The sequence below is a fragment of the Cervus canadensis genome, chromosome 30 (genome assembly GCF_019320065.1).
Source record: "Cervus canadensis isolate Bull #8, Minnesota chromosome 30, ASM1932006v1, whole genome shotgun sequence".
Lineage (NCBI taxonomy): Eukaryota > Metazoa > Chordata > Mammalia > Artiodactyla > Cervidae > Cervus > Cervus canadensis.
The window spans coordinates 31,733,084-31,750,311 of record NC_057415.1 but is presented as its reverse complement, the minus strand read 5'-3'; the positions used below and the strand labels follow the sequence as shown (position 1 = coordinate 31,750,311).

Here is a 17,228-nt window from a genome sequence, read left to right as displayed (position 1 = left end):
AGGTACAATAGTACCAGGCATAGTGCAAATGTTCAATAACTGTTAGCTGTGTCTCCTAGTGCCTGTCCCTCTGTAGGTGTGGGATGGATGAGGGAATGATGAGTGAGTGGATATGGGGCAGGACCAGGTCTAGGGTGAGGTGAGGGAGGGCTTGCCTCATGTATAAACTTCATGGGACACAGTAAACTCAGTCCCAATAAGAGTTGGAATCATTCCAATTAAAAAAAAAGGTTTCAATAAATAAAACTTTATTTACAAACACAGGCAGATGGTCCACAGTCATAGTTTGCTACTTTTATTTTTTCTTCAAACATTGTATTAAAATATGATTTGTCTCGAGTACTGAGGCATAGAGTATGGGAAACCAGGATTGGCTCTGCTTTTTCTCCCCTGGCAGACCCTGAAAACACAAGCCCTGCTGGAGAATCACACCCAGCACCCAGCACTGTGAAGTTCTTCCTGCTTCTGCATCAGTCTCAAGGTCGGATCTTCACGACCCAGATAATCACGATGGTGTGATCACTCACCTACAGCCAGACATCCTGGAATGTGAAGTCAAGTGGGCCTTAGGAAGCATCACTATGAACAAAGCTAGTGGAGGTGATGGAACTCCACTTGAGCTATTTCAAATCCTAAGAGATGATGCTGTGAAAGTGCTACACTCAATATGCCAGCAAATTTGGAAAACTCAGCAGTGGCCACAGGACTGGAAAAGGTCAGTTTTCATTCCAATCCCAAAGAAAGGCAATCCCAAAGAATGCTCAGACTACCATACAATTGCACTCATCTCACACGGTAGTAAAGTAATGTAAAGTAAAGTAAAGTAAATTCTCCAAGCTAGGCTTTAACAATACGTGAACCGTGAAATTCCAGATGTTCAAGCTGGTTTTAGAAAAGGCAGAGGAACCAGAGATCAAATTGCCAAATCTGTTAGATCATCAAAAAAGCAAGAGAGTTCCAGAAAAACGTCTATTTCTGCTTTATTGACTACACCAAAGCCTTTGACTGTGTGGATCACAACAAACTCTGAAAAATTCTGAAAGAGATGGAAGACCAGACTGCCCAATCTGCCTCTTGAGAAATCTGTGTGCAGGTCAGGAAGCAACAGTTAGAACTGGACATAGAACAACAGATTGGTTCCAAATTGGAAAAGGAGTACGTCAAGGCTGTATATTATAATCCTGCTTATTTAACTTATATGCAGAGTATATCATGCAAAATGCCAACTGGATGAAGCACAAGCTGGAATCAAGATTGCCGGGAGAAATATCAATAACCTCAGACATGCAGATGACACCACCCTTATGGCAGAAAGCGAAGAAGAACTAAAGAGACTCCTGATGAAAGTGAAAGAGGAGAGTGAAAAAGTTGGCTTAAAGCTCAACATTCAGAAAACTAAGACCATGGCATCCAGTCCCTTCACTTCATGGCAAATAGATGGGGAAACAGTGGAAACAGTGGCAGAATTCATTTTGGGGGGCTCCAAAATCACTGCAGATGGTGACTATAGCCATGAAATTGAAAGACACTTACTCCTTGGAAGAAAAGTTATGACTAACCTAGACACCATATTAAAAAGCAGAGACATTACTTTGCCAGCAAAGGTCCATCTAGTCAAGGCTTTGGTTTTTCTAGCAGTCATGTATGGATGTGAGAGTTGGACTGTAAAGCAAGCTGAGTGCCAAAGAATTGATGCTTTTGAACTGTGGTGTTGGAGAAGACTCTTGAGAGTCCCTTGGACCACAAGGAGATCCAATCAGTCCATCCTAAAGGAAATCAGTCCTGAATATTCATTGGAAGGACTGATGTTGAAGCTGAAACTTCAATACTTTGGCCACCTGATGCGAAGAACTGATTCATTGGAAAAGACCCTGATGCTGGGAAAGACTGAAGGCAGAAGGAGAAGTGGACAACAGAGGATGAGATGGTTGGATGGCATCCCTGACTCAATGGACATGTGTTTGAGTAAGCTCTGGGAGTTGGCGATGTACAGGGAGGCCTGGCAAGCTGCAGTCCATGGGGTCACAAAGAGTTGGATACAACTGAGCGACTGAACTGCACTGCCTTTTCTACTCCATGCCTATGTCCTGGGCCTGAGTCAGTCTGCTTAGAACGGGCTCCTATCTAAACCCCAAGACAGTTTCTAAAGGGAATATAAACTCAAAACAAACCAGTTTCCATCTGTAGCTTTCAGATCAGATTAGAAGAGTATTTATACATATTCACATATATGTGCTTAGTCACTCAGTCATGTCCAACTCTTTGCAACCCCATGGACTGTAGTCCTCCAGGCTCCCCTGTCCATGAGGATTCTCCAGGCAAGAATACTGAAGTGGGTTGCCATGTCCTTCTCCAGGGGATCTTCCCAACCCAAGGATCGAACCCAGGTCTCCTGCATTGCAGGCAGGTTCTTTACCATCTGAGCCACCAGGGAAGCCCTTCATATACATAAATATCCATATGTCTATTTAGATTTGGCTTTGGTATAGTCTAAAATTTTGAAGGATGTACATATCCTTAGAAAACTGATAACAGAGTCACCTCTTTCTAAAGCATAAGTTCTCCCGTTTCTGATCCCTTTCTCATCCCGAGAGGGACAGGCTGAGTCTGTGGCAACTTTTTAGTGGGGGCTTAGTCTCTTTAAGGAACAACCTGTCTCAGAGCACACACACCATCTTTGTCAGAGGGGCAACTGGTTACCACTTGATTGCTTGGGTTGACAGAGGCAGGCCTCATTCTGGGGCCTGCGTTTCCACAAAGAGGAAGTTGTGAGAAGAAAGGGGTTTTTCTTACAATGATAGGGTACACTTTGCAAACCATGGCAGGGGATTTCTTTCTTTCTCCTTTTTATTACCTCGCCTGGAAAATGGAAGCCATTTAGGGAAGTGAAAGCCGTGTGCTTTGGTTGCTTGGGCCATGTAAACATGTGTCATGGTGCTAATTCCAAATCAGACCAAATCTGGGTTTCCCTTTCGCTCTCAGACTTTGAAGTCTCCAGGTCTTTGTTCTTTGTGGCAAGCATGGTTCAGCCCCAGGAGAGGCCAGCAGGGTTTGGATCACACACGATCGCAGCATCCTGCCGTACCGCCACTGCCTTGGCAAGATCCATTAGCCACACACTGGGCACGTGCTCATCATTGCTGAGCTCCTGGGCGTGCCCTTTAGGGTTCTGAACCCAAAACTGGCCGTGGCACTCCCCTTGCCAGGCAGGGCCTTGGTGAGAGTCATGTCACACAGTCCTTCAGCTCTCAGCTTCCGAGCTGTTATCAGAGACCTGCCCCCACCCTGGGCTCTCATCCTGCCCTGATCTCTCCTCTGGATGCATGCTAATGCCTTACATCCTTCTTGCTTGCCTCTTTCCGCCACTGGACTCTAGACACGAGGGGTAGAAATAGCCTCTGCCATGCAAGTCACACTGTTTCCAGTACCTGGTACAGTGCCAGGCACACAGCAGGTGCTTAATAAATATTTATTGAATGACAACATCTATATGAAAATGAGTCATCAAGGAGCTTGCGCAGGTCAAGGTTGGTTACACACCATCACAGCCAACTTCAAACCAGGCACCATGTACATTGCTGGCTTCGTCCTGGGCTAATTAGTTAGCCATATGTGTGTGCACGCTAGGTCTCTTTAGTGCCTTAGCGTGTCCAACTCTTTCCAACCCTATGGACTGTAGCCCACCAGGATCCTCTGTCCATGGGATTCTCTAGGCAAGAATACTGGAGTGGGTTGCCATGCCCTCCTCCAGGGGATCTTCCCAACCCAGGGATCGAATCTGCATCTCCTGAAACTCCTGTATTGCAGGTGAATTCTTTACCACTGAGCCACCAGGGAAGCCCCTTAGATAGCCATACCAAGACTTAATTTTCCACTCTGTAAAATGGGGATAATAACTACCTCATAGGATTACTGTGAGATAAAAATTAGATACGCAGACCATATCTTATTTTGGCAGTTATTTTCTGCCTTCCTGGTAAGAAGATTATATGTCTTCACCCATGACCAAGAAGGCTGACAGACTGAAAACCACAATCACAGAAAACTAACCAATCTGATCACATGGACCACAGCCTTGTCTAGCTCAATGAAACTATGAGCCATGCCATGTAGGGCCACCCAAGACGGGCGGGACATGGGGGAGAGTTCTGACAAAACATGGTCCTCTGGAGAAGGGAATTGCAAACCACTTCAGTATTCTTACTTTGAGAATCCCATGAACAGTATAAAAAGGCAAAAAGATAGGACACTGAAAGAGGAACTCCCCAGGTTGGCAGGTGCCCAATATGCTACTGGAGATCAGTGGAGAAATAACTCCAGACAGAATGAAGAGATGGAGCCAAAGCAAAAACAACACCCAGTTGTGGATGTGACTGGTGATGGAAGCAAGGTCCAATGCTGTAAAGAGCAATATTGCATAGGAACCTAGAATGTTAGGTCCATGAATCAAGGCAAATTGGAAGTGGTCAAAAAGGAGATGACAAGGGTGAATGATGACATTTTAGGAATCAGGAACTAAAATGGACTGGAATGGGTGAATTTAACCCAGATGACTGTTATATCTACTACTGTGGGGAAGAATCCCTTAGAAGAAATGGACTAGCCATCACAGTCAACAAAAGAGTCCAAAATGCAGTACTTGGATGCAATCTCAAAAATGACAGAATAATCTCTGATCGTTTCCAAGGCAAACAATTCAATATCACAGTAATCCAAGTCTATGCCCCGACCTACAAGACCCTCTAGGACTAACACCCCAAAAAGATATCCTTTTCATTACAGGGGAGTGGAATGCAAAAGTAGGAAGTCAAGAAACACCTGGAATAACAGGCAAATTTGGCCTTGGAGTACAGAATGAAGCAGGGCAACGGTTAATAGAGTTTTGCCAAGAGAACGCACTGGTCATAGCAAACACCCTCTTCCAACAACACAAGAGAAGACTCTACACATGGACATCACCAGATGGTCAACACCAAAATCAGATTGATTATATTCTTTGCAGCCAAAGATGGAGAAGCTCTATACAGTCAGCAAAAACAAAACTGGGAGCTGACTGTGTATCATCAGATCATGACTCCTTATTGTCAAATTCAGATTTAAGTTGAAGAAAGTAGGGAAAACTACTAGACCATTCACGTATGACCTAAATCAAATCCTTTACGATTATACAGTAGAAGTGAGAAATAGATTTAAGGGACTAATCTGATAGACAGAGTACCTGATGGACTATGGTCGGAGGTTCATGACATTGTACAGGAGACAGGGATCAAGACCAGCCCCCAAAAAAAGAAATGCAAAAAAGCAAAATGACTGTCTGAGGAGGCCTTACAAAGAGCTGTGAAAAGAAGGAAAGTTAAAAGCAAAGGAGAAAAGGAAAGATATTCCCATTTGAATGCAGAGTTCCAAAGAATAGCAAGGAGAGATAAGAAAGCTTTCCTCCATGATCAATGCAAAGAAATAGAGGAAAACAATAGAATGGGAAAACTAGAGATCTCTTCAAGATAATTAGAGATACCAAGGGAACATTTCATGCAAAGATGGGCTCAATAAGGGTCAGAAATGGTATGGAACTGACAGAAGCTGAAGATACTAAGAAGAGGTGGCAAGAATACACAGAAAAACTATACATAAAAGATCTTCACGACCCAGATAATCATGATGGTGTGATCACTCACCTAGAGCCAGACATCCTGGAATGTGAAGTCAAATGGGCCTTAGGAAGCATCACTATGAACAAAGCTAGTGGAGGTGATGGAATTCCAGTTGAGCTATTTCAAATCCTAAAAGATGATGCTGTGAAAGTGCTGCACTCTATATGTCAGTGAATTTGGAAAACTCAGCAGTGGCCATAGGACTGGAAAAGGTCAGTTTTCATTCCAATCCCAAAGAAAGGCAATGACAAAGAATGCTCAAACTACCGCACAATTACATTCATCTCACACGCTAGCAAAGTAATGCTCAGAATTCTCCAAGCTAGGCTTCAACAATAGGTGAAATGTGAACTTCCAGATGTTCAAGGTGGTTTCAGAAAAGGCAGAGGAACCAGAGATCAAATTGCCAACATCTGCTGGATCATTGAAAAAGCAAGAGAGTTCCAGAAAAAATCTATATCTGCTTTATTGACTATGCCAAAGCCTTTGACTGTGTGGATCACAACAAACTCTGGAAAATTCTGAAAGAGATGGGAATACCAGACCACCTGACCTGCCTCTTGAGAAATCTGTATGCAGGTCAGGAAGCAACAGTTAGAACTGGACATAGAACAACAGACGGGTTCCAAATAGAGAAAGGAGTATGTCAAGGCTATATACTGTCACCCTGCTTATTTAACTTATATGCAGAGTACATCATGAGAAACACTGGGCTGGATGAAGCACAAACTGGAATCAAGATTGCCAGGTGAAATATCAATAACATCAGATGTGCACATGACACCATCCCTATGGCAGAAAGCGAAGAAGAACTAAAGAGCCTCTTGATGAAAGTGAAAGAGAAGAGTGAAAAAGTTGGTTTAAAGCTCAACATTCTGAAAACTAAGATCATGGCATCTGGTCCCATCACTTCATAGCAAATAGATGGGGAAACAGTGGAAACAGTAGCAGACTTTATTTTGGGGGGCTCCAAAATCACTGCAGATAGTGACTGCAGCCATGAAATTAAAAGACGCTTACTCCTTGGACGGAACGTTATGACCAACCTAGATAGCATATTAAAAAGCAGAGACAATACTTTGCCAACAAAGGTCCATTTAGTCAAGGCTATGGTTTTTCCAGTAGTCTTGTATGGATGTGCGAGTTGGACTATAAAGAAAGCTGAATGCCGAAGAATTGATGCTTTTGAACTGTGGTGTTGGAGAAGACTCTTGAGAGTCCCTTGGACCACAAGGAGATCCAATCAGTCCATCCTAAAGGAAATCAGTCCTAAGTATTCTTTGGAAGGATGGATGTTGAAGCTGAAACGTCAATACTTTGGCCACCTGATGTGAAGAACTGATTCATTGGAAAAGACCCTGATGCTGGGAAAGATTGAAGGTGGGAGGAGAAGGGATGACAGAGGATGAGATGGTTGGATGGCATCACCGACTCAATGGACATGGGTTTGAGTAGGCTCCGGGAGTTGGTGATGGACAGGAAGGACTGGCGTGTTGCAGTCCATGGGGTCACAAAGAGTTGGACCCGATTGAGCGACTGAACTGAACTGATGACCAAGAGAATTGACCGTGCAGCCTTACAGGAGGAAAATACTTCCCTACCCCATAATGCAAAACTGGGCCACATGATTTGCCTTGGTCAATGGGATACACGCTGTACATGCCACATCCAAGCATGCACTTTAAGAGCCATTGATGGTTCTGTTATTCCTTTTTCCCTCAGTCATGAAGATAGCTTGTGCTTTATAGAGGCTGCTCCTTCTCCCTGGGTCCTGGAATGATGACACTTGGAGCAGAGCTGCAGCCACCCCACATCTAATATAATGCATAAGTGAGAAAGAAACCTTTGATGGGGCTGCTTGTTACAGCAGCATGATACAAAGAGAAATCTGACTGATACACAATGCCTGGCACAAAGCATGAGTTTAGTAAAATTCTGTGGGGTGAACAAACACATTCCAGATCAACTGCTCCAGCACTTTGGGTTTGTTTGGGTGTGACATTTAATCACTAGAATTCAAGGTGGCATATTCTGGCATAGAAAGAAAGTAGATTTTTTTTTTTTTTTATGGGATGCAAAGCTGACCCTTTCTATTAGGACACAGCAATGCCTGCAGTCTAGAAACCTTATCCAGGGTCTCCTTCACACTATTCATTCCAACTAATAGTAGTTTCTATTTACTGAGTCTTTTAGCTGATGTTTATCAAGTCATACTTGGACAGCAATGTTCCAAGTCTGGTTTTACACCCTGTATACATGTTACCTTGTTTAATCCTCACCATTCTGTTGTGAGATATGGAGATACAGGAAGAGCACATGGTACCTGGGTGAGGTAATGTCTGTGAGCCTCCTCTCCCCACAACACCATGCCAGAATTTGCAATTATTAGCATCTCTGTGGCACTCCTAGACCGGCAGTTATAGGTACCCCTCTTGGCTTCCTCTTCACTACGCCCCGAGCAGGGGAGGTACTAACATTACCCACATTATACAGATGAGGAAACTGAGGCTTTGAAAAGTGAAAAGCATGCCAAAGGTCATTCAGCCATGCAGCCATAGCGCTGGAAAATCAGATGCACCTGACTTCAGAGCACTAAGCCCTGTGCCAGGCTATCCTCTCTGTTTACCCACAAACCATGGTCCCGTCTGCCTCCAGTCCCAGACCGAGGAAGCTCCACCCTAAGCTGTCACAGCCCTTCAGATCGGAGCCACTGTTGCTCCTACACCATCAGATTGCTCAGAAAATACCCATGACTAAGAAGGAGAGAGAAATGAGGTGTTGGGACAGTTGGCACAGGGTTTTCATTTCCTCTTCTGGTCTACACCTACATTTGGCTAAAGTGAAGCCTGCTGATCTTACATTTGCAGTTGGGAACCCACCATTGACTTTAACCCTGTGAACATTTATTTATATGCTGGGCTCTGCATAAAGCACTGATGCTATTCAGAGGTGTTCCAGATGTGGCCCCTTGTCCTTAAAAAAGCAACAGACATGCAAACAGTTTGCCAGCTCACAAGGCCTTCTGAAGAAGAAGTACAGAGGAGAGAATCATTAGATGCAGAGGAGAGAGATGAACCCTGGCTGAATATTGGGTGCATGGACGCCTGGCTCGGTAGAATGAGTGATCTTTAAACAGGCAGGCTGAGAAGGGCCTCTGGGAGGACCACCAGGCTCAGGGCGGGGCCGTACGGCTGGGCAGGAAAGCACATGGTGGATCCTTTACCTAGAAACCCAGGTTGGAACCAGACTTGGGGGTCTAGATCTCAGCCCAAGAAGATCTGGTCTTCCATTTGGTAAAGATTTATCTTGAGTCCCAGTCTTAAATACCTTGCCCAGCCAGGCCTCATACCTGAGAGGCAATTCAAGTGTTTCTTGAATGTGTGGGGCTTTAAGACAAAAGCCTCAAAAGGCCTGAAAAACACTAAGCCCACAGATCAGCACAGAGGACTAACAGATGGTCCCTCCCCATCCCAACACTTTCTGTAATGAAAAGTTAAGAATGGATTCATGTGGCTGTCAGAAGCTCAACGTGGAGCAGAAGATTCATTCATTCACTGCATAGATATTTACTGATCACCTACTATGCTCCAGGCAAAGTTCTAGGCATTTTGGAAATGTCAGGGAACAAAAAGCCCTGCTCTTCTGCAGCTTCATTTGAGAGAAGCCCTTAAAAAATTATTTATTGAAGTTCAGTTGATTTACAATGATTTACAATGTGTTAATTTCAAGTATACAGCAAAGTGAGTCAGTTATATATGTATATGTATACATATACATGAGATGAGATGGTTGGATGGCATCACTGACTCAACGGACATGAACTTGGGCAAACTCCAGGAGATAATGAGGGAGGCCTGGCGTGCTGCAGTCCATGCGGTCGCAAAGAGTTGGACACAACTTAGCGACTGAACACCACCACACACACTCTTTTTCAGATTCTTTCCCATTATAGGTTATTATAAGGTATTAAACATACTTCCCTGTGATATACAGTAGGTCCTTATCATTTATGGAGGAAACATCTTAAAAACAGTACGCAGGCATTACTATTTTCCAGGCATAAGTCTATATGATCACCCACTTACTAACCCATCCAGTACTTACAACCACCCTATGAGATTGTATTGTTATCTGAATTGCACAGATGGGCAACTGAGGCTCAGAGCTGTGACCTGACCCCAGGTCAAAGTTGTCAGCATGATCCGGAGATGGCTCCAGATCCCTAACCTGCCTGTGTGTCCGCAGTAGAAGCAGTTGTAAAGGAGGCTGAATTTTAGTTTCTTGGCTCACTGGTGAATGGCTGGACCTGCTTCCAGCTCTACTTGCACCCTTTACAGAGGCTACACTTGACAAAGCTCCACATTTTTTGGGCTGACGAGACCCCACCCCTGCTCCTAATCCCTCTAAGACAGTGATCCTCAAAGTGTGTGATCCACTAATTTCTGCTCCTCCATGGGTGGTTATCCCTCTGTGATGAGGTCAGTCTAGAAATGCAGAGAAATGCTTAGAAATTTTCATAGCAATTTGTTTAATCTAATTAGAAAAAGTTGGTACCTATATTCTCCTGACCTTTTTATTTCATTTTTTTTAAATAAAAAAAATTTACGAAAGTATTGTTCTGAGATGAATTGGAAATTGAAAGAGAAGAAAATACAATCTGATCCGTTGCCACAGCTGGTTAGAGAAGCATTGTTCTCAGGGAGTTCAAGTTCCCCGGGGCTGGGTGGATTGCATCTCTGAGAACAGAGAGATCCTATTGGCAGGTCCAGGAAACATCTGGGTGGGTCTTTCCTATGTGTCACTCTCGTTTCCAGTTGTAGCAGGTGGGTGAGTTTTGTGTTCTATTCCTGGGGGCAGAGGAGGGATTGTGGGAGAAGCTGCTTTTGGTCAGTGGTCCTTCGGGGCTTTTGCAAAAGCTGAAATTCACGAAGGAAATGACGCTAGGCCTGGGCGGTGGTGGTGGGGTGTACCCTCCTCCCGGAGCTGGAGCTGGAGGAGAGGTCAGTTTAGCCACACTGGCGAGGGAGGAGAGAGATCACAGGACGCCGATGCTGTGTGTACACAGGGAAACTGGATGCTCAGCCCCAGGGCTCCCAGCCTCTGCCTAGTTCTTGTCCCCAGGCATGGCTCGGGAGCCATGCAGACTTTAGCCCCAAAGGGACTGTAAGGGCCAGAACCCCAGACGGAAGTGAGGACCAGGGATGGTGGGCCTATACCCGGGTGAGCGTGGCGCCTTGGCAGCAATCTGAAAATGGACTCCCAAGAATGCCTGGGATGGGATGTCTGCCAGGCCAGCAGCACTGGGACTCAGAGTCCCCCATCGTTTGATTAGAATAAGCGTTATTTCTTGCACAGGAGTTTGTGGACCAGTATTGCTACCTGCTACCCTTTGGGGAATGAATTTAGAAGTGACAGTGGATGGGAAGATGCTGGCAGGTTAGAACAGGGGTGGGGGAGGGGATATTAAATGAGATCAGCCTCAGAGGCCCAGATGTGGGGAAGCAGAGGGTGTGGAGGGAGCCACAAGCTGTCCTCTCTGACCCAGACCTCAGCAGTAGAACTGCCTGGCCTTTGCGACCAGCGTTCCCTTCCGCCTGGAATATTCTCCGCGTGGTTGCTCTTCTAGTTTTTCAAGTGTCAGCTGAGAAGGTCTCCTTTTTCTGGGAGGGGTGTATGTGTGTGTGGGTGTGTGTGTATGATGAGGGGAGTGGGGTACAGGGAAGAAGCGTCAGATCACAGGGCCTTGTAATTTGCAATCCTACCACTGTTCAATTGCTTTGCTGTCACCGTTTTCTCTTAGCCCCTAATTCCCCGAGTGTCCTTCTGGCTGTGTCAGGCTCCAGAGTTTTGTGGCCAGGGTAGGAACCGGGTTGAGGGACACTCTCTGAAAACCCGGGGATCTTGTTCTGTCACTGGAGGAAATCCTGAGATTCCTCTTATGAAGACAGATGGCCGGCCACAAACAACCTTTCCTCCCAGGTGTTTGAAAGTGAAATGCAGCTGCCCACGCCGCCCAGCCGGAGAACCACACCTGCAGACCCTGCGGCCGCCCCCTTCAGGGTCCTTGCACCGACAGACTTCACGTGCAGTCCCCAGGATTCAGGTGGCGGGGATCTGGGTAAGAGGGGTGGATGCTGAAGGCCAGACACAGAGCTGTAGGCTCCTCTTTCACAAACCCGCATTGCCCACCCCAGCGAGGACACCATCACACCTGCCAGGTTGGCTGAAAGACAAACATCTGTCTTGTCAGAGTCCTGACGGTTTCCTGTTGCTGATCTGCCTAGAAATCCCCAGAGGAAACCTTCGCCTCAGAGGTTTGGTCCCTTTGACTCTTCTGAGGCTATAAACAGGAAGTGGAGAGAGCAGTTTAGGAGCGAGATAGCCTGAGGATCAAAACAGCCGCTGATCTTCATTGTCTCCTGCAATTCCAGTTTCAGTTTCTATTTAGTGGAAGAGTGAGGTTTCCCAGCAAATCCAGGTCTCCCACGGCCCCCTGCCCCCTGACCGACAGCACAGACCGTACCCCAGGGCCACAGGGGTCTCTGAGCGGACACAGGAGTCTCTCCCTCCTTGGGAGAGCTGCCCCTAAGGCCAAGCCTGGGAAAGGCTGCCAGAATCCCAGACCCCACAGCCGAGGTGTTAACCCTCTTCCCATTCACTCACTCATTCATTCATCCAATAAATATGTACTGGGTCCTCTCTGGGTACCAAATGCTGTGCTGGACCACGGCACTGGGACTATTGCAGAGAAAAGAGCCAAGTCTGTGATTTCAGGAAGCTAATAGTCTAGTATGGAGACGGATATACACATGTCCACACATACCCCTGACTACTGCGGGAAGAGCCTCGTTTGGCCCACCCGGCACTTCAAACTCATGGATTTAAACACAACCATGTCAGCTTTCCCGAGGACACTCATCCTCAGCTCTGTTCCTGCCAGAACTTCCTTAAGCAAGGAAGCAAAACCCCTGAGGGGTTTTAAGACAGAGCTCCAAATCCTTTCATATTTCTCCCTTCAAGACATGGAGCCCCCCCCCCCTCCCCCACCCCGTGTATGGGCTAGCTTTCATGACTCACTTTTTAAAAAAATCCTTGAATATATCATATTTTAATGTTTAGGCATCCAGCTATCCTGGCCTAATCACTCAGGACCATTATTAGTAGCCTGCACTCTTGTTTCAGATCAGTGATGACTCCTCTGTCTGATGTGAAATGTGCCCACCCCTTCTCTGAATTTCTTATTCAACAACAAATTACCAACAATCATTTGAGTCACAGGCACTTTGCTGGGCTCACTCACATACCTTTCTGATCTCCAAAGAAGAAAAACCTTTTACAAGATGTAGAAATGGAGGCCAAAGTACAATGCTTTGCATGGGAGTTCCCTGCCCAGTAAAGGGGAGAGTTGGGATTTCAGTCCTGGCATTTTAAATCTAAGACCAGTGCAACCCTCATGGACACAGCTTCTTTTCATTTCCAAATACATATTGGGTCACTTTTTCTTTCATTTCTATTTTGTGAGAACATTTAAGATCTAGTCTCTTAGCAACTTTCAGGTATATAACTATTCTTGGATTATATACCCTCTCTACATATATAATGGCTTCCCAGGTGGATCAGGGGTAAAGAATACACCTGCCAATACAGGAGACTCAGGAGACGCAAGTTCAATCCCTGGGTTGGGAAGATCCCCTGGAGGAGGGCATGACAACTCACTCCAATATTCTTGCCAGAATAACCCCATGGACAGAGGAGCCTGGCAGGCTACAGTCCATGGGGTCACAAAGAGTTGGACACAGCTGAGCACACACACACTTGCATATACATATAATAATTATCATTTCCTATAATCACCATGCTGTATGTCAGAGCCCAACTTGCTTCTAAAGACTAGAAAGTGGCAGAAGTGACACTGAGTGACTTTGGAGCCTAGGTTAGAAAAGGTGACACAGCTTCAGCCTGGCTCTCTCTCTGGGGACACCTGTTTTTGGAACCCAGCTGCTGGACCATGAAGAGCCTCGTGCCACTTGCAGAGGTCACAGGTAAAGTTCTGGCTGACAGCCCCAGTTGAGGTCCCAGGGCACGGCAAAGCTTGAGGGAGCTTCGAGATGAGCAAGCCCCAGCTACCATGAGATCCTGAGCAAGAACTGCACAGCTGAATTGAGCGAGACAGTAGTAACAATAGCAAAGACAATAATGGCAGTAATATTAACAAATACTTGTTTTAGTTTTAAGCTACTAGCTTTGGGTGATTTGTACGGCAGCAATGGATAACCAAAACAGTCCTGTCCTAGGAACATCAATGGACCTCGATTCCTTTACAATCTTGCTGCTCAGAGTGGCCAGTGGGTCAGCGACACTGGACCACCTGGGAACCTGTTAGAAATGCAGAATCTTGGACCCTGCCCCAGGCTTCCCAGGTGGCGCAAGTGGTAAAGAACCCACCTGAAATGCGGGAAACCTGGGTTCAATCCCTGGGTTGGGAAGATCCCCTGGAGGAGGGCTTGGCAATCCACGCCAGTATTCTTGCCTGGAGAATCCCATGGACGGAGGAGCCTGGCGGGCTACAGTCCACAGGGTTGCAAAGAGTAGGACACAACTGAAGCTAACTTAGCATGCACGCAAGGACCCTGTCCCCTACCTCCTGAGCCCCAAACTGCCTTTTCACAAGATTACCAAATGCTTCATAGGCATGCGGGAGTTTAAGAAGTCTGGTTCTGCAATATCTCTTTTGGAAGAACATTATTTTAAAGCACTACTGAAAAAATGAAAATACAAAAAATAACATAACCCACTCTAGCATACCTACCACCTAGAGCTGACAGATAATAATAGTAAGCATATATTCTGTACTGAACACTATGCTAATTACAAATATTAACTCATCCAACCTTCATGACAGCCTCGTGAGAGAGCTGCTGCCAGATCACTCATCCCTATGTTATAGATGAGGAAACCAAGGACAGAATGATTAGGGGAGGTACTCAAAGGTCATACAACTTGTAAGCAACAGAGCTGGTGTCTGAATGCCCTGGCTTCAGGGCTAAGCTATTCTTTTTTAGACATGGAACACTCTGCCACCTCCTCCCTGTCCCGCTGTATGTTAAGTCTATCAGGTCTCACTTGATTAAGAGCCTCTAATCCATCCCTTCCTTTTTTGCATGACAGCCATCCTACTTTATCTAGCAGTAGCCCCTAACTGGCCTTCCTGTCTCATTCTCGGTCTCTAGGTGTTCATTTGGCAAACTGTGGCTCTGATCAAAATCTTCAACCTTTCCCCCCAGGAATTGTTCAGAGCAAGGGCCACAAGCTCCAGTAACAACCAGATAGGTCAGGTCAATGAGGGACACAGCTGTAGTGTAAGACATTGGGGAGGGACACAGCTGTAGTGTAAGGTGTTGGGGATTGCAGCCAGGCTCACCCTGGATGTTTTCGAGCCTGGGAGTAAGCACACAAATAAAGGCCCACATTCAAACTGTCTCAGCACTTAAAAGTTGGAAATCAAGCTCAAAATAAGTAAAGAAACTGCATTCTCTCCTTCTAAGTTAGCAAATGCACTTCATACTGACTCTGAAGGTCAAGTTCATGCATTCTCGGATTCCTAGGAGTCCCCTGTTGAGACTTAGAGGTGCCCAGAGATCCTCTGGCCTGTTACCCATGTCCCTTTTCTCCTTACTCCTGCCTTTGTTCTGCAACTCCAGGGACATTGCAGCCAGGGCTGGACACCCCAGCCTGAACATCAAAGTTCTATCCACACACACTGTACCCCCAACACAATCTGCTTTCCCTTGGTACACCCCTCAGCCATAGGGAAGAGGCCCATGGAAGTGAACTTGGCCCTTTTGGCAGAGAATTCTGAGTCCTGGCATCTGAAGCACAGGCTAGCGATGAGGGGTGGTACAGGCAAGTCCCCTTGGCCCCAAAATGTCTCACCTCATGGGAAAGGGTTTAACCAGAGCAAGGCCTTATTAAAACCCAGGGTGCAGGACAAAGACTCCCCTCGATTGGGTCTAAGGTGGTACCAATCATGCCTTATATCCAAAGGAGGTAGTTGGCCTCATCTCCAGCTGATTCTTGCCTCCTGGGAACGTCCAGGATGGCTAGATCTGCTTTTTCAAGAGGAGAAGAAGAAATTGTGGAATTTCTTGGTTGTAAATTCAAATTAAAATCAAAGCAAACAAAATATCTTTGTATGAATCAACAGAATAAAGGTCAAACACATTACAGCCACAGGCCTACCCGTGAACTCTCAGTTGCAACTTCTTCCTTGAGGAACACCCCATCTCCCCACACACTGGCCTCAAGCCACTTCTTCCGCTGCACATCCTCCCACTCGTTGGGTGCCTTTGTTCTACCAAAACAGAAGAGCAGACAGCCTCCGCTTCCCACAGTGGGCTCTTTGATCAACAAGTTCCTTCTGCCTTGAATGCCCTCCCAGGGTCTCATCCTTGCGTAGTGACAACCACACTCATTCTTTTAGGGCAAATGCAAACCCAACTCCTTCAAGATGTCTGCCTTGATGACTCCTGGAATTCTGGATCAGGACACCAGAGAATGAACTCTGGCTCTGAGTTTTAGACAAGTCACCAGTGCTCTGAACCTCCTAGGTAAAATAGGGGCATATTTCTACTGATCTCGAAGAGCTACTTCTTACAGAAGTTAATAAGTTATATTAAAAAGTGTAATACAGTTCAGGGTATTTCATCAGTGTCCAGCAAATGCTAGGAGAATAGGAAAGTGACTTTGAGTAACTTCAAACATTTTTTGTAAAGTATTAGGCAATATTGGGGGCTTCTTGGTGGCACAGTGGTAAAGAATCCGTCTGCCAATGCAGGAGACACAAGAGATGTGGGTTCAATCCCTGGGTCAGGAAAATTCCCCGGAGTGGGAGTAGCACATGGGAGTATTCTTGCCTGGAAAACTCCTTAGACAGAGGAGCCTGTTGGGCTACAGACCATGGGGTCTCAAAGAGTTAGACAAAACTGAGCACAAGCATGGGGTAGGAGACAATTTTTAAAGTTTCAATGGGCCATATGGCTTCCTTCCCTAGACAATATACATATACATGAACAGAGATGAATTCTAATAAAACTTTATTTACAAAAATGGACTGAGGGCCGGATTTGCCCCCAGGGGTAATGGTTCCTGATTCATGCTTCTTATGATTCCTAGGGTTTGCTCTCTAATTCTCAAGGCTGTGGTTACTACTCCTACCAATAGCTAATAGTTTTACTCTGCCTGTGATTTCCAGGCAGTGTCCAAAACACTTTATAAGAGATTCAATGCTCATCACCACTTTATGCATAAAGGAACAGAGGCACAAAGAAGTGGCAGCTGGACTCGAGAATCAGAACTCTGCACCCCCATGCACCATGGGTTCAGGCCCTGGGCAGCACCTGCACTGTCTTGTATGAGTTTCTTGATGGCTGTTGGATGAACACGCATCTGCAAAGGCCTTTAAGTCACCCTCCTCCCTCTCATGTGCTGTCTATGGTAACTGTAACTACTGAACACCCCCAGTGATGAATCTTCTCTAGCGACAACTGTGAGCAGCAGGCAAATGGCACAAGCCAAGAG

The 17,228-nt window shown here is 45.9% G+C and overlaps 1 protein-coding gene across 4 annotated transcripts in view; it reads right to left on the bottom strand.

Moving 5' to 3' along the window:
- PALM2AKAP2 (PALM2 and AKAP2 fusion) overlaps positions 1–17,228 on the bottom strand; it is a 492,701-nt gene that overhangs the window by 176,189 nt on the left and 299,284 nt on the right. The window lies entirely within an intron of this gene.